Source organism: Canis lupus, chromosome 1 (assembly GCF_003254725.2).
Source record: "Canis lupus dingo isolate Sandy chromosome 1, ASM325472v2, whole genome shotgun sequence".
In the NCBI taxonomy this organism is placed as follows: domain Eukaryota; kingdom Metazoa; phylum Chordata; class Mammalia; order Carnivora; family Canidae; genus Canis; species Canis lupus.
Genome location: NC_064243.1, coordinates 23,789,601 through 23,813,795, shown reverse-complemented (window position 1 = coordinate 23,813,795; position 24,195 = coordinate 23,789,601). Strand labels below are relative to the sequence as shown.

At 44.4% G+C, this 24,195-nt stretch overlaps 1 protein-coding gene across 7 annotated transcripts in view; it reads left to right on the top strand.

The window, feature by feature from the left end:
- The window catches only part of SMAD4 (SMAD family member 4), a 93,314-nt gene that overhangs the window by 27,539 nt on the left and 41,580 nt on the right, over positions 1-24,195 (top strand). For 5 of the 7 annotated variants that reach the window (XM_049112705.1, XM_035705117.2, XM_049112693.1 and 2 more), the window contains exon 1: positions 11,839-11,876. The exons of 1 other annotated variant lie outside the window; for it this stretch is intronic. The gene's annotated coding sequence lies outside the window, so the exon portion shown is untranslated. Of the gene's footprint in view, positions 1-11,838; positions 11,877-13,886; positions 14,048-24,195 lie in introns of those variants that run through there. One more of the 7 variants, XM_049112682.1, reaches the window with a different exon arrangement.

Below are 24,195 nucleotides of genomic sequence, written 5' to 3'. Positions count from 1 at the left end.
AAAATCTTGAAAAAGTTTTTTTAAAAAACATGTTTTGTTTTTGCCTTTGATGAAAGTGTTATTTCCAACACCGCCATCACCACCACCACCACCACCACCAACCCCCTGTGCAAAGTTCTCTCTTGTTCCCGTGACATTGAGTGAGACAGATGCCACATTCACTTGTTTGAACCAAAAATTGTCTACTTTTAAGGCTGATTTGGAGTCTCCTAGGGAAACAGAAAGGCTGGATAAATTTTACATGGTTCAATTAATATTCATCACCATCCAATTCCTCAACCAAGATAAAAGCATGGCACCCGGTAGGCTCGCGCTCCATGTTCCTGAAGGAAGGGATGTTTGAAAAAAGAAAGCTGAGCTTATCATTGGAAAGCATTTGAAGCAGGTGCATCACAACAGTGGAGATCATTCCTCTTCTCTGGAAATTTTGCATTTTAGGCCCTAGAGGTCTGAGCTCTAGAGTCTAGGGTCTTTCTTGCCTCTGGAACTCTAGTCCAGGGACCAGCTGGAGTGCCTCATCTAGGAGCCTGTTAGAAATGCGGACTCAAAAAAAAAAAAAAAAAAGAAATGCGGACTCTCTGGTTCTACCTTGGACTCATTGAATCACAATCTGCATGATCATGTTAAAGCTCATATTAAAGTGGAAGGAAGACTGTTGGAAGGTACCTGGGCCACTGTCTTCCTGAGGCTCCTGGTCAGGAGGCCCTTCCGGTCCTGGCTTCAGATCTGGGTTGCAGGACAGCTCCACACTGCACTGTGTGTGGAGGGCTGGAGGCTGCAGAGGGTTCAGATTCTGGCTCTGCTATTAAAGCAACTTCATCACACGGGCAAGGGACCTAAAAATTAAATCAGTCTTCTAGAAGACTTACAAGAATAGTACCAAAAGCTTCTGCATATCCCTTACCCAGATTCACCAATGATTAACATTTTGCCACATACACTTGAACATTTTCTCTCTCTACTGATATATTATTTTGCAACTAATGGAAGGCTAGGTATATACATAGGTATGCCTTTCCCCTTAATACTTCAGTGTGAACTTACTAAGAATAAGGACATTCTCTTATGTCACCGTAACCCCAGGGCCAGATTCAGAGGGAGGCAAGCAATGTCTGAGTCAGTGGCCCCGAGAGGGCTTCCTAGGAGGCCTTGCTTGCCACACCCTAGTCCTGGCCCTGCACACTGTAGTTGCCCAAATCAGGAACCCTAATGTGGATTCAATACTTTTTATCTAATCTACTGTCCATATTCCAATTTTGTGAGTTGTCCCAATAATGTCACAGTTTTTCCATGCCCAACTCATGACCATGCACAGCATTTCATTGTCATGGCTATTGGGTCTCCTTCGGTCTGGAACAGTCCTTCAGTCTGTTTTCCATGACATTGACATTTTTGAAAACTGCAGACCAATTCCTCAATATGGGGACAAGTTATTTTTAATCTCTTAATGGTTCAGTTCCACCACCTATAGATTGAGAATAGTTCCTGCTTCATGTTGAATTGAATAAATTCAGACATCTTATAGATTTGACATAGGGCAAGTGTAGGTGGATTTAAAAAGTTAGCTAATACTGATAATCACCTAATCAGTATTAGCTAACATAGTATTGCTTGTCAATAACATGTTAAGTGCTTTACAGGCATGATCTCACTGAGTCCTCCCTACGGCTCAGTGACACAGGCTCCGTTTTTATCCGTTTCACAGATGAAGAAACTGAGACTTATTTGTCTGCTGTCTTATAGCTTAGTAAGGAGTGAAATGGGGACCTGAACCAAGTCAGCCTGCCTCCAAGGGCTGTTTGTTTAGTAACCTTGCTAGTGATGTTTACCTAAAGTGTAAGGGTTTGTTTTTTAAAGATTGATTTATTGATTTGAGAGAGAGAGAGAGCACATAGGGGCAAAGGGAGAGAGGAGAATCTCAAGCAGACTTCCTGCCCAATGTGGAGGCTGACTTAAGGGTTGATCTCATGACCCTAATATCACGACCTGAGCTGAAATCAAGAGTTGGATGCTTAGCCTACTGAGCCACCTGGTTCCCCTAAAATGTAACTTTTTAAGATAAAATTTACATAACATTAAATTTACCATTTTAATTACTTTATTTTCTCCCAATTGTATTGAGATATAATCGACATACAACATTTTGTAAATTTAAGGTGTATACAACTTGATGATTTGGTGCAGGTATATATGGGAAATGATTACCATTGTAAGGTTAGTTAATACATCACTCAACTCCCCTAATCATAATTTTTTTTTTTAGGTGGTGGGAACATTTAAGATCTCTCTTAGCAACTTTCAAGTATATAATACAGTATTGTAATTAAAGTCACCATGTTCTATGTTAAGTCCCTAGAATTTAGCTCATCTTATAACTGGAAATTGTTACCCTTGGACCAACATTTCCTCATGTCTCTCCAGCTACTGATAACCACCATTTTTGTGTCTATGAATTTTAACAATTTTGTTTATTTTTATTGAAGTATAGTTGATACACAATGTTGCATTAGTTTCAGGTGCATGTGTTTTAACCATTTTAAAGTGTGTAATTCCGTGTCTTTTAGTATAGTCACAGTGCTATATAACTAATTCCAGAACATTTCCATTACCTCAAAAAGAAACCAGTATCTTTCAATTCCCCTCCTCTCCTATCCACCCCACTAATCTGTGAATCTTCTTTCTGTTTCTGTTTCCATGGCTTTGAATATACACACAACAAAACACTCCTGCACAAGAAAAAGCTGTTAACTACTGATATACCCGGTAACATTTTGGATCTCAAAAACATCATGCTGAGTGAAAAAAATCCAGATGCAAAAAATTATGTGCTGTAAGATTCCATTTATATGGAGTCTTGGAAAAACCCAAACCCCAAAAACAGGAAGCATGGCAGTGGTTGCCTGGGGCCAGGGGTATGGGGGTGGGGACTGACTGCAAAGGGGCAGAAGGGAGCTCTCTGGAGTGAAGGCAGTGTTCTAAATGGGGTTGTGGTAGTGGCTGCACAATGCGTACCTTTGCCCCGATTCATCCAACTCTATTTTAAAAAGCTTGTAAATGTAAATTGTACCCCAGTAAAACTGTAAAAACTCAAACATAGCTGTCTTCCAATGGAGTTCAACTCATTAGGGTATCTTCCTTCATAGTTTGGCTCCAAATCTCTTTCCAGCCTCGCCCATCTCCTCAGTGCATTCACTCAACAAACGCTTGCTGTGTGGAAGGCCCTCAAGAGAACCTCTGTCTTCAGGGAACTCACAGCCCAGTTGGTGCAGAAAGGTAGGGCACCCAATCCTGATAAATATCAGGGATCCTAGAGGATCACTGAGTCTTAATTTTTTTCCACTTTATTTATTTTTTTTAAATGATCTCTATTGTAAAGCCCGTCATGGGGCACAAACGCAGGACCCTGAGATCAAGAGTCCTATGCTCTTTCGACTGAGCCAGCCAGGCACCCTGATTATCGATGGAACCTTAATGGAGAAGAATGAGCATATATGTTCCAGTCACTTTGGATTTCAAGTTTGAATCAAGTTTCAGGTAAATTTTTTGAACAGGTATTCTCGAATATGTTCGAGAATAAAAGAAATTAAACAATGAAAAATTTCCTCCCATCTAGTTTCTACCCTACCCCATATACCCACAGTTATTAGAAACACATATTATTTTTCCTCCTTTTAAACAAAAAAGGTAGCATAATATACACATTGTTTTGGACTCTGCATTGTCATTTGGCAGTAAACCTTTGAGATCTTTCCATACAGTGAAAATTACCACTCTACTTAGATGGTATTTCATTGTATGGATGTGCCATAACTTATTTATCCAGTCTCCTTTTGGTAAACATTTGAGTTTTTCCAACAGCCTGTTACAGCAAACAATGTTGGCATGCATATCCTCTTCTAAGTGGTGTATTGTGTTTTGTTTTATTTGTATGTGGCAAGTATACCTTTGGGCATATACTGAATTCTTTTTTCAACCATTCCACAAACACACCAACCATTTCCTATCTGTAGGCTGTTTTCTCTGCCTTGAAAGTCTTCACTTGGGTCATTTTTCTTTTTTTTTTTTTTTTTTGCGGGGTCATTTTTCTAACCAGCAAACTCCTACTTTACCTCAAAGCCCCGTTCAAATGTCACTTTCTTGTGATGGCTTCGGAACTTCTGCAGGCAAGATTATGAGGTTGCTCCTTCTCTTTTTTTCTCACAGTATTCCATGTCCACATCATCAGAATTACCTATGAACACTTGCCCCACTAGACTGGGAGCTACGGAGGGCATGGGCTGCAGTAAATTTATCTCTGAATCCCTTGATAATTGGTACTTGGTAAGTATTGGATAAAATGTGTATTGGATGAATGATCAGGGCTGACAGAGGTGTTTGTACTGCTCCGGCGCTTTCCTTTTAGCTGCCTCTTGGTCTCTGTTAATACTTAGAGGACGGTGGCCAAAGGTGGGCTGTGATTTCCCTTCCCCTCCCACCTAATTCCTTCCTTCCTGCCTCCACCCCTTTCCTACCCTTGGGATTCTGTCCACAGCTGCCTTTGTGGCCCTTGCTGGACCTGGCATGGATAACGGTTACTACAGCTTTTTAGTATAAATAAATAAATAAATAAATAAATAAATAAATAAATAAATAAATAAAATAAATAAATAGTGGAGCATTGACTCTACCCATCTTCTCTTGTCCTCATCAGGTCTTTGGCCTCCTATAAAGCTGAAAGCACAAATCACTTGAGAGTCAAATGCGTCTCAGTCACCCTCAAACATAATTTCCTACACTTTAAGCCAACGGAGATGATAGAGGTTACTATAGTGCTTTAGGAATGTGGGAAATGCCTACGGTGTTTAGGTTAATCAACGTTAAATGATTTTCAAGGGCAATTTAGATTATTATTATTATTTTTTTTAATTTAGATTATTTTTTAAAACGCTGGGTTAACTCTGAAATGTCATGATGCTAACTCATGCCGAGCTGTCAATTGCTAGGTCACTTCCACATTAAAAATTATTCTAATATTTCTTCCTTGCTGGGTAGTGCTGGAGGTGGGAGCTCTCTGTCTCCACCTCTGAGATGGAAAGGTGAAAGCTCTACCTTGTCCTTACCCTGGGGAAGTTCCAAGTCGGGGAAGTGAGCCTTCAAAGAAAACAAAAGGGGAAGAAAGCTTTTAAGCCTTTGCCTGCCCAGGTCAGAGATGTATATAGGATTGAGATGTTTCACCTGAAGATGTCTCAGGAAAGATGGTAGCTTAGGTCCCTTGGAGTGCTTTGGGACTGTGGTCTTCAAAATTTCTTGCTTGCATGTCTTCTAAAGGAAATTTGAGAAACTGTGTTTCTTCTTGTACTTTTGAAGGTCGTATCTAAAATGTTTCATCTTAAGTTTAAATAATGGCAAAGTTTGTTATTTCTGGCATAATAAGTATTGGCATTTTAAAATAAGATCGCTACATCATTCTGGAAGGGTATCCAAGGGAATCTAAATATCATAATGTATCTATCATCCACTTAAAAATACATGAACAAGCTTTTCTTTATAAAGAAATTATACATCACTCTTTTTCTCTTATATTTCTCTTATCTTACATTTCTATTCCACTTGCACCTCAACATTATAATATCAGATTTTAGGCTGGAAAGTCTTCTATTGATCAGCCTATCATATTTCCCTAAAATTTTTTTTAAAGATTGTATTTATTTATTTGAAAGAGAGAGAGAGACAAGTAGGTGGAGTGGCTGGCAGAGGAGAGGGAGAAGCAGGATTCCCGCTGAGCAGGGAGCCCATCCCAGGACCGTGGGATCATGACCTGAGCGGAAGGCAGATGCTTAACCCACTGAGCCACCCAGGCGCCCCTCTCTAATTTTTTAAATTTTAATCTTTGATTGAGTCTCTAAATTTAAAACATTCACCTTGTGTTATTAATACAATTCTGAATACCTAATTGATATAAAAACCATAAAATATTATAAACTTTGATGAACTCTTAGAATTTAGAATATTTTTGCTGGAATAAGATATGGTTCAGATCAACTCTATCCCTAGTTTTCACTGGTTATGGGATAGAAGCATGAAATACCTCATTCATTTATTCAACAAATATTTATCAAGTACCTCCTATTTGTCAATAGCAACTCTAGTCACTTGGAATATATTAGTAAACACTATGGATAAACCCGTACCCTCATGGAACTTATATCCTAGTGGGGGATAATAGACAATAAGCAATAAGCAGAAACATAAACATGAGTAAATAATATAGCATAGTAGAAGTGCTATGAGGAAAAATAGAGCAGGTAAGAGGGATCTGGGGTGTAGGGTAGGGACCAAAATGAATTGCAATTTTATTTTATTTTAATTTTTTAAAGATTTTATTTATTTATTCATGAGAGACACAGAGAGGCAGAGACACTGGCAGAGGGAGAAGCAGGCTCCATGCAGGGAGTCTGATATGGGACTCGATCCCAGGACCCTGGGATCACAACCTACCTAAGCCAAAGGCAGATGCTCAACCACTGAGCCACCCAGGTGCCCAATGAGTAGTAATTTTAAAAACGTTAAGGTGAGCCTCATTGAGAAGATGACATTTGACCAAAAATGGGTATCGAGCTAGCACTGCAGATGGGGTGAAGAGGGGGCAGGAATGTGTGCCAGGCAGAGAGAAGAGCCAATGCAAAGGCCCAAGTTGGGAATATGGGTGGTATCTTCTGGGATCAATACAGGAGGTTAGTAGGGCTGCAGTGGACTCACCCGGGAGAATACAGGAAGAGATTACAAAGGTAATGATGGGGTGGGGTGGTGGTGCAGATCTTGTAGAACCCTGTAGACTCTTGTACGGACAAAGACTTTTACTCTGAGTGAAATGAGTCATTGCAGGGATTTAAGCAGAGGAGTGATATGATTTGACTTCTGTTTTAGAAGGATCACTCTGGTTATGTTGAGAATAGACTCCAAGGGGCAAGACTGAAAGCAGGGAGAGTTTTTGGAAGACTAATCCAAACATGAGATGATGATGGCTCAGACCAGGGGGTAGGCATGAGGATGGCAAGGGACACTCTGAATCTACACTCGCCCTGAGATGTAAAAGAAAGACGGAAGTCCAGCATGACTCTAGGGTTTTTGATCTGAGCAGTTTGAAGGATGGACTTGTCATCAACAGACAGGAAAATTGGTGGGTTGAACAGGTTTGAGGGAGAATATTTTTCAGTTTGTGGCATAAATTTGAGATGTACAGTAGCCTGCTGAGGTCTGGGTTGAATTTAAATTTGGAAATGTCATCATATATGAGGGATGATATCATATATCTCTGATGGTATTAGATGTTAGGAGATCTAATGAGATCACAAATGAAATGAGTATAGATATAAAAGAGAAGAATCCAAGGAATGAACCCTAGGTTATTGCAAGGTGAAGAGGTCTGGGAAAAGAGAAACAACAAAGAAGAAATAAGACAGGGAAAGAGGGACCAGTGATGAAGGAGAAAACTGAGATGATGTGGTTTAAAAAAAAATTAAAGGGTGAATCAAATGACTAGCTGTGTTAGCTGTTACAGACAGGTCAATTAAGATGAGAAGTGTGAATAGATCACTGGACTTAGGCATTGCTGACCCTGCCTAGAATAGTTTGGATAGAGAGGTAAGGATGGAAGATGGAAGCATGAATGGAGTCACTTTAAGAGAAGGTGGGAGGGACGCCTGGGGGGCTCAGCGGTTGAGCTTCTGCCTTTGGCTCAGGGCGTGATCCCGGGTCCAGATCGAGTCCCCACATCAGGCTCCCTGCATGGAGCCTGCTTCTCCCTCTGCCTGTGTCTCTGCCTCTCTCTCCCTCTCTCTCATGAATAAATAAGTAAATCTTGGAGGAAAAAAAAAGGGGTGGGCGACCTGCTCAGCTGGATACCTAAAATATGCCACATATGTAACTGTGTGTGCATTGTTACCGTTGTTCCATATGTATGTAGTCACATGTAACATAGGCATAGTAACATAGTTATCATAGGCATTGTATTGGCATGTTTTGGAACTTTATATATATAAATTGTATCATATGACATGTATTCTGCTACAGAGGGAGGAGAACTAGAGACAGAAAGTATAGAAAACTCCTTTAGAAGTTTTGTTGGAATTGAAGCAGAGAAATGGGGCAGTAGCTGACAGTGGAAGTGGGTCAAAGAGATTTTGTATGATTGGAGAAATTACAGGCACTCTTAAGCTGATGGGAATGACCCAGCAGAGAGGGAAACATTGATAATTAGAAGAAGCGGTGGGGGGGGGGGGATAATTGCTGGAGTGATGGTGATGATGTTGATTAGGCAAGCCAAGATTGGGATTTGTGCCGTACGGAGGGACTGACTTTAGCTAGGAGCTATGGAAAATTCAACTACATAATGGAGAGTAAAGTGGAGAAGAGATTACAGATGTTGATACGTGGGTACGGGTTGATGAGATTGTGGGATTCCGTGGTGATTTTCATCTTGTTGCTTCAATTTTCTCAGTGAAAAAGGAAGCAAGGTTATTAACTGAGAAATGAAGACAAAAGGGAAGGTGTACGTCGTTAGAGGACCGAGAGTTCTGGAATGCAGAAGGATGGAGGAGGGAAGTGGGATTCTGGAGCACCACTGAGGGCCCAGTGGAGGGTAAAAGTGATGAAATTAAAGTGAAACTCACTAGTGTGATTGTGTTTTTCTCCAGCCACTTTCAGATGCAGGGGTGCTGGGGTGGGGCAGGTGGAGAGCTGGCTGGATCAGGATCGTGGTTTCGGCCAAGCAAGCACAGCCAAGGGGGAAGAAAGTCCCGGGGTTGAGGGTGCATGCAAGGGAGTGATTGCAATGATTGGCTGGGGGCTTCAGCTGGGTAAGGATGGGAGCGACTGGATATGTCCTTTAAACAATCACTACAAGGAGATTTGGAGTATGAGATGGTGTTCAGAGTATAAGGTGTTTGAAACTGTGATTATGATGAAGTTGCAAAGTTTGATAATACAGTATGCCTGTGGGAGTGAGAGGCTGAGTTAGGGAGGGACAGATCCCTGGAGGAGAAGTCAGCCCTGAGAGGTCAGGGTATTGGAAAGATCATCCACATGTGCACTAGAAGCACCTAGGATTGGACAGAAGTGATATTGGAGTGGCTGACAGGAGCAAATGGTGAAAAACTGAAGGGGGATGAAAGCAGCAATGAGGGATACTGGACAACACGATGGAAAGCTGCAGGTTAGTGGGGGGGGGGGGGGCGTGGTCTCTTGAGGAGCCAGGGGGACACCTACCTCTTTCCAGGCACAGCCTGTGAGGCTTATGGGTGAAAACACAGCGGCCACTACTTGGGAGGAGGCCTGGAATGCACTGTCCCAGGGGAAAGTCGAGTTTCCCTCAAGCGAGAAAGTGAAGAGAACCTGAAGAGAAACTCCGAGGAGGCTGGGACTGCAGGGATCATTGTCGGCTTAAGTAGACATGGTGTACTGGGCTCTGATGTGGCCCTGCATGGCCCCTGCTTCCTGGCATCCGAGCCCTTATCTGGGCTCCTTCCCTTGAGTGAGGTGGGACCTGTGAGGTGCCTCTGGCCAACAGAGCACGGCAGAGGTGACTAGGTGTGTGGGGTCATGCACACATGGTTATGTCACATATGGTCGTTACCAGTGTGTTACATGGAGACTCTCCCCTTGTGGCTTTGACGAGGCAACTGCCATCCTGTAAGCCTCCCTGGGGAGGGGGCCACCTGCAGCTGACAGTGAGCAAGGGACTAAGGCCTTGGGTCCTGCAGCCGGCAGTCTGGAGGCGCCTCCTTTCCCTGCCAAGCTCTGGCCTGTGATCCTGCAGAGGACCCAGCTAAGCCGCGCTTGAACTCCCGACCCATACGACCTGTCAACTAATAAATGCGTGTTGTGTTAAGCTGCTAAATGTGTGGTCAAATCGTTACACAGCAAGAAATAGGTAACACGGATGGGAACGAAGAGGCTCAGTTACAAGGGTGTTGCTGTGGCGTAGGTGGGGCTGGAGCTCAGGCCCCGAGATAAAGACCTAAGCTGCGATCAAGAGTCAGACGCTCAGCCAGCTGAGCCACCCAGGTGCCGGAGAGCCATGTTACTTTTAACTCCGTCTGAGGTAGAAGTAGGAACTTAGGAGCCACCTGCTGCTCTGGTACCCGACCACCCAGTTAAACCTTCCTTCAGTTTTGCTGATAGCAAAGAACTGGGAACCACCTGACTCACAAAGAATTTATAACCCGTTCATTCAGGTCACTCGCTCTTTCATCAGACGCCAGTTTTTGAATTGTCCCTCTGAATTGTCCTGGGGGTTTTACATCTGGAGTCGGGGTGCCCGCGCGACTGGATTTCAGCTAAGGTCACCATCTCAGGGTTGTGGGGTCGAGCCCCGCATCGGGTCCCACACTCAACACGTCGTCCGCTTGGGCTTCTCTCTCTCTCTCTCCCTCTGCTTCCCCTCCCATCCCCACATTCCCTCTTACTCTAAAATAAAAAAGTAAATAAATACATCTTGAGTTGATGCACCTGCATGAGAATGTCACTTTATTCCGACAGATGGGAGAATGACAGTTTTGGAAGAGGATGCTCTGTCCTCAGGTGACTTCTCAAGCTGAGCCATTGTGTTAAGTAGTGCACTAGCAACGGGAGCTCTCTAAGTGAATTCCCTTAAAACTAGTCTTGGAAAGTCTTCCTGGACCCAGGAGCAGGGAACACGGGAGACGACGGCGGCGGGACACGCAGGAGTGCGGGTTGCCGTGGTGCGGGGGGGGGGGGGCAGCTCGGGAACGGGCGGGATGCCGAGGGGATAGCAGGGGGGGACACCGTGGGGACAGCCAGGCAGGACAGCTTGGGAACGGGCGGGGACAGCGGGGCGAGGACAGCAGGGAGGGGACGGGGACGGGGGCGGGGACGGGGGTGGAGAGCAGGGACGGGGGGGCGGGGCGGGGGCGGGGCGGGGGCGGGGCCGGGACGCCGTGGGGACAGCGGGCGGGGCCGGCGCGGGGACGGGCGTACGGAGGGTCTGAGCGCTTCCTCGCCACTAGCTTGCGTCGGGCTCCCCACCCCCGGCAGGGGAAGTTTTTTCTAGGTGGTAAAAAATAAAACAAAAATTCGAAAGTATGCAACTCGTACGTGTTTTCTGAAACTTTTAAAAATAAAAGAAATGCGCGCATCTTGGAAAAGTTGAGATAAGTAGGTATGCACTGCGAAGCCGAGTTTCGCCCCACAGGTGGCCTCAACAGGTGCGCGGCAGGTCCTTGAGCGCCGCCCCCATCGCAGTGTCCCCCGAGCCCCGTCCACTGGCCTCCGTGACCCGCGGCCACACTCCCGCACGGGCTGCCGGTCCGCGCGCCGCGGAGCCGGGAGGGGGCCCGGCAGGTGTCCGCCCTCGGGGCCGCCCGCCGCCGGGCCGCGCATCGCGCCTGCGCCCCGCGCCTGCGCACAACCCCCCCGCCGGCGCTCCGCGGGGGGCGGGGCCGCGGGAGAGGGAGCTGCGGGGGCACGGGCCGAGGCCTGCAGTTACCCGGATGTGGTCGCCGTGCGCGCATGCTCCGTGGCCTCCCGACAAGTTGGCAGCAACAACACGGCCCTGGTCGTCGTCGCCGCTGCGCTAGCGGAGCGGCTCGGGTGGCGGGGCCCGCGTTGGCGCCCGCGCGCCGTCCTCGGGAGGCCTTGCCCGCCGGTCCTTCAGCGGCGCGGCCGCCCGGCGGCGGGAGCGGCTAGGGGAGCCGGGCGCCCCGCGACCGAGGGCCCCCCCCGCGGGGCGGCCCGGGAGCTCGAGGCGGCCGGCGGGCGGCGGCGGCGGCGGCGGCGAGGAGGGGCGGGGGCGCGGGGGGAGCGGTGGCCCGCGGACGGGCGGCGGCGGCGGCGGCGGCGGCGGCGGCGGCGGCGGCGGCGGCGGCGGCGGAGCCCAGGTAACGGCCCCGTGCCCTCCCCTTCCCCGGCCGGGCCCGCGCCCCCCCACCCCCGGGCTTCCCCGCCCCGGGGCGGGCTCGGGCGGCCGGTGCGTGCGTGTGCGCGTGCGCGTGCGTGTGCGCGGGGGGCGGGGCGGGGGCCGGGGGGCGGGGGGCCTCGCGCCTCGCGTCCCGGGCCCAGCGCCCCCGCGCCTCCGCGCCCCCGCGCCCGCCGCGGCTCCCCTGCCGTCGCCGTCGGTCTTTGTTGCTCCGAGGACTTGCGCCCGCCGCCCCCGCCGAGCGCGCCCGAAGTTTCCCGTCTCGGGGACACGTCGGTGCCGCCTTTGTCCTCCACTTTCCCTTCCTGCCGGGGCCGCTCCGGCGCTCGCCTCGGCCTGCGCTGGGCGCTCTCGCGGCTCGGGAGCGGGCGGGCGGCGGGGGGGAGCCCTCCCGCTGACCTGCGCGCGCCCCTCCCCCGCACCCCTCCATCCCTCCCCCCTCTCCTGATGAGCACCCGGCCGCCCCCCCAGCCTCCATCCCTCCACCTCTCCACCCCGCCCCTCCACTCCACCTCTCACCCCCCCATCCCTCCACCCCCCACCCTTCCACCCCTCCACCCCTCAATCCTTCCCCTAATCAGCTCCCGGCCGCCCCCCACCCCACCCCACCCCACCCCACCCCACTCCCAATGAAAACCCAAGGACCCAGTTTCTCCCGCTGCTGGGACTGCGAGCGCTGGGCGCGAGGCTCTAGGACGGAGGGCGGTGGCTCCATCACTTGCCCCCAAAACTGAGGTTATCATTTCTCAGGGAAGATTTTTCAAAGAAATGGGCGTGTTGGGTTAACTTGAAAGGTGGCTTTGGGGGCCTGGAGAGGTGTCCGACGGCTCTGCTGGTGGTGATGCGCAGCACCTCCCCCCCCCCCCCAAAGCCCTGGTGAAAGATTCTTTTTCACGAACACATTTTATTTCCGATGAATTCACTTTGGACCCAGTTCCTTGGTGCCTTTTGCGCTGTACTCTGAGGTGGGGCTGAGGGCCCTTCGGGGTCGTGGACGCGGCGCAGCGGGCTCCTGGGCATCTCCTGACCGCGAGCCAGGGTGCGGAGGAGCTGGGGTGCAGAGGCTCGGTAGGGGCCCCGACCTGCCGCAGGGAACACCCCTTTGAGTCCCTGCAGGGAGCACCCCCTTGGGTCCCTGCAGGGAGTGTCCTCTTGAGTCTCCACAGGGAGCACCCTAGTCTTCGCAGGGAGCACCCCCTTGAGTCCCCGCGAGGAGCACCTCCTTGAGTGTCCTCTTGAGTCCCCGTGGGGAGCGCCCCCTTGAGTCCCCGCAGGGAGCACCCCCTTGAGTCCCTGCAGGGAGTGTCCTCTTGAGTCTCCGTGGGGAGCACCCCCTTGAGTCCCCGCAAGGAGCACTCTAGTCTTTGCAGGGAGCACCCTAGTCTTCGCAGGGAGCACTCTAGTCTTCTCAGGGAGCGCCCCTTGAGTCTCAGCAGCAGTCTCTGTGGATCTTAAAAAAGTAGGTTGAGTAGTTTTTGTTGGAACAGACCGTGGAGTCTTAAGAGGAAATAAGGAAATCCACGCTTTGAAAAAGTAACGGGATTTAGGACGCAGCTGGGTGGGTGGGCCGCGGTGCCCGCGCCTGCCTTCCTGCACCTGCGCCGTGTTGCCCGCGAGCCTCTGAGCCTCCGAGGCGTGAGGACTTTTCCGTTAAGGACTTCTTATTTTTTCTTCTGAAAAGTTCTGATATGCCGAGTATGTGACATTTCAAGTTGTAAATGATGTGATTGACCTCTTAAAATATGACGTCCTGCTGCTGTTTCATGAGCTGTGACTTTGTTTCCCTAAACGGGTTTGTTACCAGAACCAACAGGACTCGCAGGGTTTTGGGGTCTAAAGGGGGTGATGAATTGTGTAGGTTTAAGTTGTCGGAATTAAACCTAAGAGCCTTTCTAGAGAAAATGGATAGAACCTTTCGTGGGTCTGTTAATAGAAGTGGCTTTTTCTTTGCTTTCCAGGTTTTTGGGTGAGGTTGCTTGAAGAGGCACTGCATCTTCTTAATTCTTTGATTTTCCGAGTAGGAGGGCCTGAGTGGAAGCTTCTCTGTTTAGCTGAGTGCCCGCCTTGTAAATCTCGAGCTTAGAAAAGAATTGCACGTCAGTTTGAGATTTGATGGAAATTTGGGCTGAGAAGGTGAATTTGAAATTTTTACATGGATCATTGGCCTTTTCTAATGGCTTTGCTGCTTGAAGCAATGCTGCTTACACTACGAAGCAGCAAATCTTCTAAAAACCTATGTATGTTTTATTCTGAGGCTACATTTTGGTTGAGCTGTTTATTTGTGTCTGAATTGTTTTTCTGCATTCCCCTTTAGACACCCCCCCCCCCCCCCATATTAAAGAGAAAAAAGCATTAAACTAATTTATGCTGCCCAGTCACACTCCAGCCCTCTGGCTTGGAAGCTGTTTTTTTCTGATTGAGCTGGTGTTATAACGTCATTAGACACTATCCTAATTGAGCTGTGAATTGCTGTGGCCTCTACTAGGGCTCTTAACCCTGCAGGATCTGTCGCGTTCATTTAAAACGCATTTTTAGTCCTGTCTAAAATTTTGCCTATTTTGTTGAGTACCTTTTTTTATGTTTAAAGTTATTTCAGTTCTATATTGTTCCCCTCTAGCTCATGCCTAACTTTTTCCCATCTTCCATCCAGTGATTTTGATAGTAAACAAGGCTTTAAACATCTTATGTTGGCCGTTTCGGTGCTCATTGTACATGTTTTGATTTCCTTTTTTTCTAGAAGATTGTGTGGTTAGGCAGAAATTTTTGTTTTGCTTAAGCGATGATGAAATGTTGACTCTGAATTGATGCTTAATCATGTGTAAAACTAACAACTAAAACAGTTCCGTTGATTTCATTATTTTCTACACTAAATGAAAGTTAAAGGACTTGGATCAGCGTAACACAGAATATAATATAACTGTTAAACTACCAAATTTTGGGCTTTTTACTCAACAGTTGATGAAGATTTGGTTGTTTTAAAAAGAAATTCAAACAGTTGATAAATATGTGTAGATATTTGAGTAACTTTCAGTATGATACTGCTTGCATCATAATATGACAAAACATATGCTTGGTAATGAGTCAGATTTAGAATTTTTGGATTTTATCCCTCATTTTAAAATGTGTAATTTTGGTGATGGGAAATGTGGCTGAATTCCAGTTTCTCAGGAACAAGGTATTTTAGGTTGTGTCACCTTGACATTATTTTCTGGTGTGATTGGCATCCAGGAAAATTTGTATTAACTATGAGAGTGGATAGAAACTAGGGTAGTGCTTACTTACATAAAACTAAGGTGGTAAGTGGTCAGAATCTTATAATTTAAGTCTTGATTATTTGCTACTGCAAATTATATCGTAGGTCAGATAGATAGCTACCAGAGACAGATTGTAAAGACTGTCTATTACGACATCTTAAAGTTGGTGATAATTGTAAATATATTTAAGTTCAAAGACACTATTTATTTACATTTTAAATGAAAATTGTTTGCACTTTGGGAAACTTGTACCTGTGTGGGATTCATGTTTGTTTGTTTGTTTGTTTAAGATTTTTATTTATTCATGAGAAAGAGAGGGGCAGAGACACAGGCCGAGTGAGAAGCAGGCTCCCTGCAGGGAGCCTGATGGGATCTATCCATCTATCTATCCCAGGATCCCGGAATCATGAGCTGAGCCAAAGGCAGTCACTCAGTCGCTGAGCCATCCAGGCGTCCCCGGAATTCATCTTTTTATTACTTTTTTACTCCCAAGGTTGAGGACAATGGTTTTCAACCTTGGCTGCATTTTGAAATCTTCTGGGAAGCTTTGCAAAATCTGGTGGCTGGATCCCACCTCCAGAAATTGTGATTCAGTGGGCCTGGGATGCAGCAAGATCAGAATTGAAGGTGGTTTAGCTATTGGGGTCCTGTAACTTTATATTTTGAACTATTTCTCTTGTGTTGGCTTTACATCGTTTAATACAATGATGTACATATGTACTGTGTAGTCATCTCACATCTAACTTAGTGGATCTCCTGAAGGTATTGCCACATTTGTCTTGCTTCATTGTTTGTCCCTTCATCTTCATTTGTTCCTCTCTCCCTTCTTTTCTCCTTTATTCATTTTTCATTTCATTTGAAATGTCTGGTAGCAGGTTTTAGGGACTTGTATTTCCCATGATAAGTTGGTATAGCATTACTATTCTAAATAGGAAGTTGATCTTTTTGTTTTTGTTTTTTTTAAAGTATTCTAAAAAGTTTACTTGGGCTCCTTTTGGAGACTTAGGACTTTAAGTGTCAAAATTAGCATCTAAACTCCAATGGAATTTGGTCTTCAAAGGGGGTTAATCTGCTTGGAAACCATAAAATTTTCTAGGCACCTGTTAACTGGTCACTTCACTGGTTCCTGAGAGGCAAGTTGCATTTAGCTTTTGGTGTCAGGAGTTAACTTACCCCCTGTGAGATGTTGCTCAGCAAGCCCAACTAGTTAGCATTTCTTTGGAAATCATCTAAGGAGAATATATTCAGTTTTCCATTTACATCAGCTGAAGTAGTTCCCAAGTGCTGGTTGAAGAGTAGTTGTATGGAGCATCTCTGGAAGAGTTTTGTTTTTCTTTTTTTCTTTTTTTTAATTTTTCTTTCCCCACATTTCATTCCAACACACATTCAGAGTGGGAATTGAATGGAGGAGGCATGGGAATCTTTATTATTGTTATTTTTATTTTATTTTATTTTATTTTTAAAGATTTTTTTAAATTTATTTATTCATGAGAGACACAGAGAGCGAGAGAGAGAGGCAGAGACAGGGCAGAGGGAGAAGCAGGCTCCATTCACGAAGCCCGATGTGGGATTCGATCCCAGGTCTCTGGGATCACGCCCAGAGCCAAAGGCAGACACTCAACCGCTGAGCCACCCCGGTGTCCCTATTGTTATTTTTAAAGTACTTCCTGATTTTAAAGGCTTTGGATATTTTACCCTTATTGCTTTAATAGGGGACAAGCTTTATTTTCCAGTCATTGGTGCACTGGAGTAATTTACTTAAAATCCATCAAACCCCAGGTTACATGTTTGGAATGCATATCACTTATTATTATTTTTTTTAACGCCCTGTTACTGAATATTTGTCTTTTGTAGTAAGGTATTATTTATTTTAATGTGGATGAATTTAGATATTTTTCAGGTCAAAAAGTATTTCTAAATGTAAAACTTAAGGATATTTATCAGTAATATTTGCTAGTGAATTCTAGAGCATATCAGCAGATACTAGTTATTGTAATAATTCAATCATCTGATGAGGGGATGACCAGAAGTAGTACTTAATGGGGTAAGATAAAACCAGGTATCATTGTACATAAATGCAGTACATCAGTGTCATAGATATGCCCCACTAAAGTAAAGGAAGAATTTTATGTGTAGAGATGCTGAAATTAAGCAGTTAGTTTAATAGTAAAGAAAAATGACATGACTTCTATGCAATTAGTCTTTTAATCAATTGCATATATTCATGATATTGTCAGTTATTTTACTATCTTTTGGTAATTTGTAAAGTGAGATGTGTAGACTAGCATAGACTAGATCAGTGCTTTGTAAAACTGACAGCCCCTCATACTCCTAGAGTGCCTTTTTTAAAGATAGGCCCCTACTCTTGATATACAGTTAGTAGGGCTGGGCTAATCTTCAGGGGATTCTGAAATACCTCTTTTGAAAGAATAAGCTAGATGAATTGATAGTTTCCTTCATTTCAGAGGTTGTATGACACTTATTTTTCAGTTATCAGTTATTAAAATTCACCTTAATTTTCTTTATTTTTATTTTTATTTTTTATTTATGATAGAGAAGGAGGCAGAGACACAGGCAGAGGGATAAGCAGGTTCCATGCAGGGAGCCCGACACGGGACTCCATCCCGGGACTCCAGGATCGCGCCCTGGGCCAAAGGCAGGCGCCAAACCGCTGAGCCACCCAGGGATCCCTGCACCTTAATTTTCAATCTTTAAGATAGTGTGTCCCATGGGGCACTTGCGCGGCTCAGGTGATTAAGCAGCTGCCTTCTACTCAGGTTGTGATCCTGGAGTCCTGGGATCCAGCCCCATGTCAGGGCTCCCTGCTCAGTGGGAAGTCTGCTTCTCCCTCTGCCTGTGTCTCTGCCTCCCTCTCTCTCTCTCTCTCATGAATAAATAAATAAATTCTTTTAAAAAATAAATAAAAAATAGTGTTTCCCAAAGTGTAGTCCACAGACTCCTGGGGTTCCGGTGACCCTTTCTTTTAAGAAGTTCTTGAAGTCAAGGTTATTTTCATAATAAAACATGTTACTTGGTGTTTTTCTGTGTTGACATCTGCTCTGATAGTGAAGAACCAGTGTTGGGTGGTAAACCATTGGCACCTTAGCATGAATCAAAGTAGTGGCATCAAACTGTATGAATCTTTACTGTGTTATTCACAGCTAAACACATAATAACCATTTGAAAAAATGTTTCACTTAAGAATATCCTTGGTGAAGCAGTAAAAAGTTTTATTTTAAAAATCTCCACTGTGGAGTGCATATCTTTTTTAATATTCAGTGTGATTAAATGGAAGTGTGCATAAAGTAGTTCTTCTGCACATCCAAGTACAAGGTTCATCTCTAGGAATAGTCCTTGTGTGGTTGGTTGAACTGCAAGGTAAATTAGCTGCTTTTTAATGAAATACCACTCTTATTTTTACATAAGAGAACGATTGATAGATGAGCCGTAGTTTCTCAGACTTGGATATTTGGCAGGCATTTTCTTGAAAATTAGTAGAGTGGGCCTGACACTCAAGGAGAATAACTAGTTGTTGCCAGTGATAAAATCTGATCTTTCAAGTGAAAATTTTAGATTTGAAAATTTGCGTGTGCCACATGGGCTTGCCAAATGCATTATACTTAAAGATTTTTCTGAGGAGATTGGTGGTGGTATTAATGAATGTGATTTTAAAAAAACATATATTGTGTAAGGAAATGTGTCAGCATTTGGAAGATCTGTATAATTCATTGAACCAGTATTTTTCAGTGGTCAGTGCATGATGTTACAAAATCATCCATTCAAAGTACAGTATACACCCTTGGATCTTTATATAACAGCCAAGAAGTTCATTGATAGCAGTTTCAGATTCCATGTTGCAGCTAACCTTTAAAGATTGCCAGTTGTTGCATTTTGGTGTTGAATAAAAGACGAATAACTCTTATTATCTAAAAAAGCCATTAAAATATTCCTCTCTTTTCCTAGTATGTATGTATATGAGGCACGTGTTCTTCATGTACTTTGACTGACACAACATATCACAACAGCTTGAATGCAGAAGCAAATATGAGAATCCAGCTGTCTTCTTTTAAGTCATGCATTAAAGAAATTAGCAAAAATGGAAAACAATGCCGCTCTGAATACTGATATTTTTGTTTGTTTTGGAAAGTAATTATTTTTTCATAAAATATTAATTATATTAACATTATTTTAAATTAATTTAATAAAATACATATTTAAACATCTTTTAGATTTTAGAACATAAAAGCTATTTGGAATTCTCAGTAATTAAGAATGTAAATAAGGAGACCTGAATTAGATAATTTGATAACTGCTATTTTAAAGTAACTAATTATCTGTATTATTAACTATTGAGTGGTTCCAATTTTTATGTGGTTTGTATTATATCACTGTTATTTCTGAGAATGTTAATTTTTGTCCAGTGATTATATACTAGGAAACATGTAGCAGTCTAACTCTTGTCAAAAGGGGACTTCATTGGCTTGATCTGGAAATATAGCTGGCCTCAGAGTGCTGGATCCTGGGTCACAACCAGCCAGTATCATCAGGACTCTTTGACTTGGCTTTGCTTTCCTTTCTGTTAGTTTAAGTCTCAGGTCAGCTCCACGCTACTCCTAGTGTCAAGTCCAGCAGAGAGAGATTTTTTTTTTCCCCCTCGGTAATTCCAGCAGAGCTGTCCTGGAACTGTGTCATTGACTGGACTTGGGTCCAGTACCATCTTTCAAACAACTACTGTAGCTGGGAGGTGACTCTTGTTAAGCTGGGGATTGTCTCACTACCTGGATGGGGAGATTTTCCTTTTTTTTTTTAAAGATTTTATTTATTTATGAGAGACACACAGAGAGAGGCAGAGACACAGGCAGAGGGAGAAGCAGGGTCCCTGCAAGGAGCCCGATGCAGGACACAATCCCAGATCCTGGATCATGCCCTGAGTCGAAGGCAGACACTCAACCACTGAGCCACCCGCGCGTCTCAGGATGGGGAGATTTTCTTTAGAAGACAAAAAACAGGTGTCACTTAGAGGACTTTATTGATTCTCCTTTTTAGCAACCTCTAATTTATGAATCCAGAAAAATGTTGGGGCTTTTGTTTTGTTTTGTTTGTTGCTTAAATAACAGAAACTTATTTTCTCACAGTTCTGGAGGCTGGAAGACCAAGATCAAAGTGTCAGCAGGGTTGATTTCTTCTGTGGTTTATCTCCTTGGCTTGCAGATGGCTCTATCCTCTACCTTGTGATAGAGACCTTCAAATGGTCTTCTCTCTGTATATGTCTGTGTCCTGATCTCTTCTTGTAAGGACACCACTCATGTTAGATCAGGGTCCACCCTAATCATCTCATTTAAATTAACCTCTTTAAAGCTTTGTCTCTAAATATAATCACATTCTGAAAGAGTACTGAGGGTTAGAGCTTCAACATAGCGATTTTGGTGAGGTTCAGGGGACATTTCAGCCTGTAACACCCTATCAATAACTGTATTTGAAACTCTGATATGAAATACTCAGATCAGGCACATCTTCTGCTCCTTCTGAGATTCTCTTAATGCTCTTGCCTCCCAGATCATTAGCAGTTTTTTCTGTTTTAGTTGCTGCTCTCATCTTCCTCTTCTGTTTGTGACTGCATGGCTCTACCACCTGGAGGTTACTAGTCTTTGGGCCTGCTGCACAGCCAGACTGACCAGTCACCCCTCTGAGTTCTGGCCCCTCTCCCTCCTTGGGACCTGGATGAGATGCTGTGTGGTAGGGCATGGGATCTCGTTTCTGGTGCAGCAACCAAAGGAGCCAGATGACGCAACCCAGAAATGCAGAGGAGTTAAGTCCCCATTGAAGCAAGCTTTTTTTTTTTTTTTTTTTTTTTAGATTTCATTTATTTATTTGAGAGAGAGCAAGAGAGTATAAGCAGGGGGAGCGGCAGAGGGAGTGGGAGAAGCAGACTCCCAGCTGAGCAGGGAGGCTTGACACAGGGACCCTAGGATCATGACCTGGGCCAAAGGCAGACGCTTAACCGACTCAGCCACCCAGGTACCCCAGCAAACTTCTTTTTTAGTTGAGGTATAATTGAAGTATACAGTATCCTATTAGTGTTGGGTGTATATGATGGTATTTTGATATTCTTATATGTTACAAAATTACCCCCAGAGTAAGTCTAGTTACAAAGTTGGTTTTAAAATAAGATTATTTAAGGTGAAGCCTGGTAACACCAATATGACACTTACACAAGACCTATGGGTGAAGAAGCAGCATATGTCTAAATTTGTCCCTTGTAGTTCATCTTGAAAGTTAACACAAAAACATCCTTTTTTTGTTTGATTGTATCACTGCATCTCAGATTTTATAATCATTAATATCTGTGCACATAATCCTTTATCCTCTTGGGAATGCATCTCCAGTTACCTTCAGTTTAAGGAACCCCAATTTTCAAACTTTCCTCTGTTTAGAATCTAGGCTGTGACTTCTGCTATAGGCAGTTAAACTAAGCCTGGACACCTTTATATGTTTTCTGCTTGTAAGCCTGTACTTAGAATTTCTATCTAGTGATATTTCATCAGACCAGGTTTTTTTTTTTTTCTTGTTAAACATAAACGCTTATCTCGTACTTCTATTAAGTAGCTTATTGATTTGATCAAAATACCTATAACTTCTAGAAAATATAGTTGTATGTTTTACATATATAATATTTCTGATAATTCAAAAGTAAACAGACATCTGAGAAATTAAACAAGGTCAACGTTTGTTAATTTAAGTTTATGAATCCCCATGAGAACCTCTCAAGCCAGCACTCAACGTTTTCAATTTTAGAGAGTTTGATTGTTTGTTCCTTCCCTCCTTCCCTTGAGAGAGCATGTGCACATGCGTGCTGGGGGGAAGGACAGAGAGGAAGAGAGAGTCCCAAGCAGACTCCTTGCTGAGAGCAAAGCCCTACATGTGGCTCCATCGCAATCCTGAGATCACAGCCTAAGTGGAAACCAAGAGTGACTTGGTTTGTTACTTTTAAAATCTTTTATTTTTCTTCATCATTTCCTTAACTAGGAAATAGGTTTTCTTGACTATTCCTTCCTTTTTTTTTTTTTTTAAAGATTTTATTTATTTCGTCATGAGACACACACACACGCACACACACACACACACACACACACACAGGCGGAGACACAGGCAGAGGGAGAAGCAGACTCCATGCAGGGAGCCCGATATGGGGCTCAATCCCAGGTCCCCAGGATCAGGCCCTGGGCTGAAGGCGGCGCTGAGCCATCCGGGCTGCCCCATTTCTTTCTTTTCACCTCGATACTTAGTTGATGAAAAAAATCTATCCTACCTAGAAATACTGGTTCCTTCTTTGTTTCCATTGCCCATGCCCCTAATCTAGGCCCTATCACTTTTTTGATCACTGTCTCCTAACAAGTTTTGTTTCTCTTTCCAAAGCTATTCTCCACGCTTTCCTTATAGTTCTCTTTCTAATGCAAATCTAATGCCCTTATTCCTTGCTTTTTCCTATGATGAACCTACTCTAGACAAAACATCTGTACTCTTATCCCACTGCTTTTCCTGATTTTCCTTCAGCCTGGCAAATTCTTATTCACATATTCATATAATGTGGCAGTTATTAATATTATTCCACCAGTATTCTGATGGCTCCCTTCTGGCACATGGTAGTACTACGCTTCTCCATCTCCCTCCCTCACATTGAAATTAGGCGTGGCTCAGGGGATCTCAGCTTCAGCACTATTGACATTTTGGGCTGGCTAAATTTTTGTTGTGGGGTGCTGTCCTGTGCATTGCAGGATGTTTAGCAGCAGCTCTAGCCTTTACCCACTTGATACCTGTAGTTCTCTGCTTTCCACCTCTCCATTCCAGTTGTGACTATCAAAAATGTCTTCAGGGATCCCTGGGTGGCAGCGGTTTGGCGCCTGCCTTTGGCCCAGGGCGCGATCCTGGAGACCTGGGATTGAATCCCACGTCTGGCTCCCGGTGCATGGAGCCTGCTTCTCCCTCTGCCTATGTCTCTGCCTCTCTCTCTCTCTCTGTATGACTATCATAAATAAATAAAAATTAAAAAAAAATGTCTTCAGATATTGCCAAAAGTCCCCTGAGGGACAGTTTTCCTGGTTGACAACTACTGGCATGGCCATATGACGTTGGCCAATCAAATATGAGCAGAAGCGATAGACTTTAAAAGACAGTGCAGGAGTTATCCTGTCTTTTCCCTTGCCATTTGAGGACTGTGAGGTGATGGAGCCTTTGTTAACCTAATTCCTGAAAGATGATAGTTGGCAGTGATCTGTATATCTGTGACAGATGTAGAGTTTACCTTATGTATGAAATAGACCTTTGCTTTAAGCTACTGTTATTTTTGGGTTTGGTTGTTGCTGCAGTGAAGCCTAGCCTAGCCTGACTGATACATCGTGGCAATCTTACCTCTTGACTTCCCATGCTTTCTCATTGATACAGTCCTGGATCACTTTAATACCTACCTCTAGTGTCATAATAAGTTTGTATCTTCTAGATTAGTGGTTTGCAATGGAGTAAGTACTGTACTTTTAGGGAAGTTGTAGAAATTAGAGGAGCTTTGGTAGATAGGTGCAGGGATGCCATCCTATAGTGAGGGACTGTGAAGAATTATCATGCATCGCATAAACACTTCCACATGCCCCAGAAATTCATGTAGGAGGAAAACATACAATTAGCTATTATCTAATTTCATCTTAATATATACTCATTTTTTTCAGGAATTAAGTTTCTCTTAATTCTTAAGTTGACGTTTTTTGTTTGGAACTTTATCAAGAATTCACCATTTGGGGAAATCCATGTCACCATCTGCAGTTCCATTGTGCTATTTGAGTTGCCAAAACAACACACCTGTCCTGGAAGATCTGAATTCGTCATAATTATGCTGTCATAATTATGATGATCCCGAATACAAGTGCAAGTATCATGCCTGAGCAACTTTTTTTTAAGTAGGCTCCATGCGCAGGGCTTGAACTCACGACCCTAAGATCAAGGCCTGAGCATTTTTATTGAAATGCACACTTTATT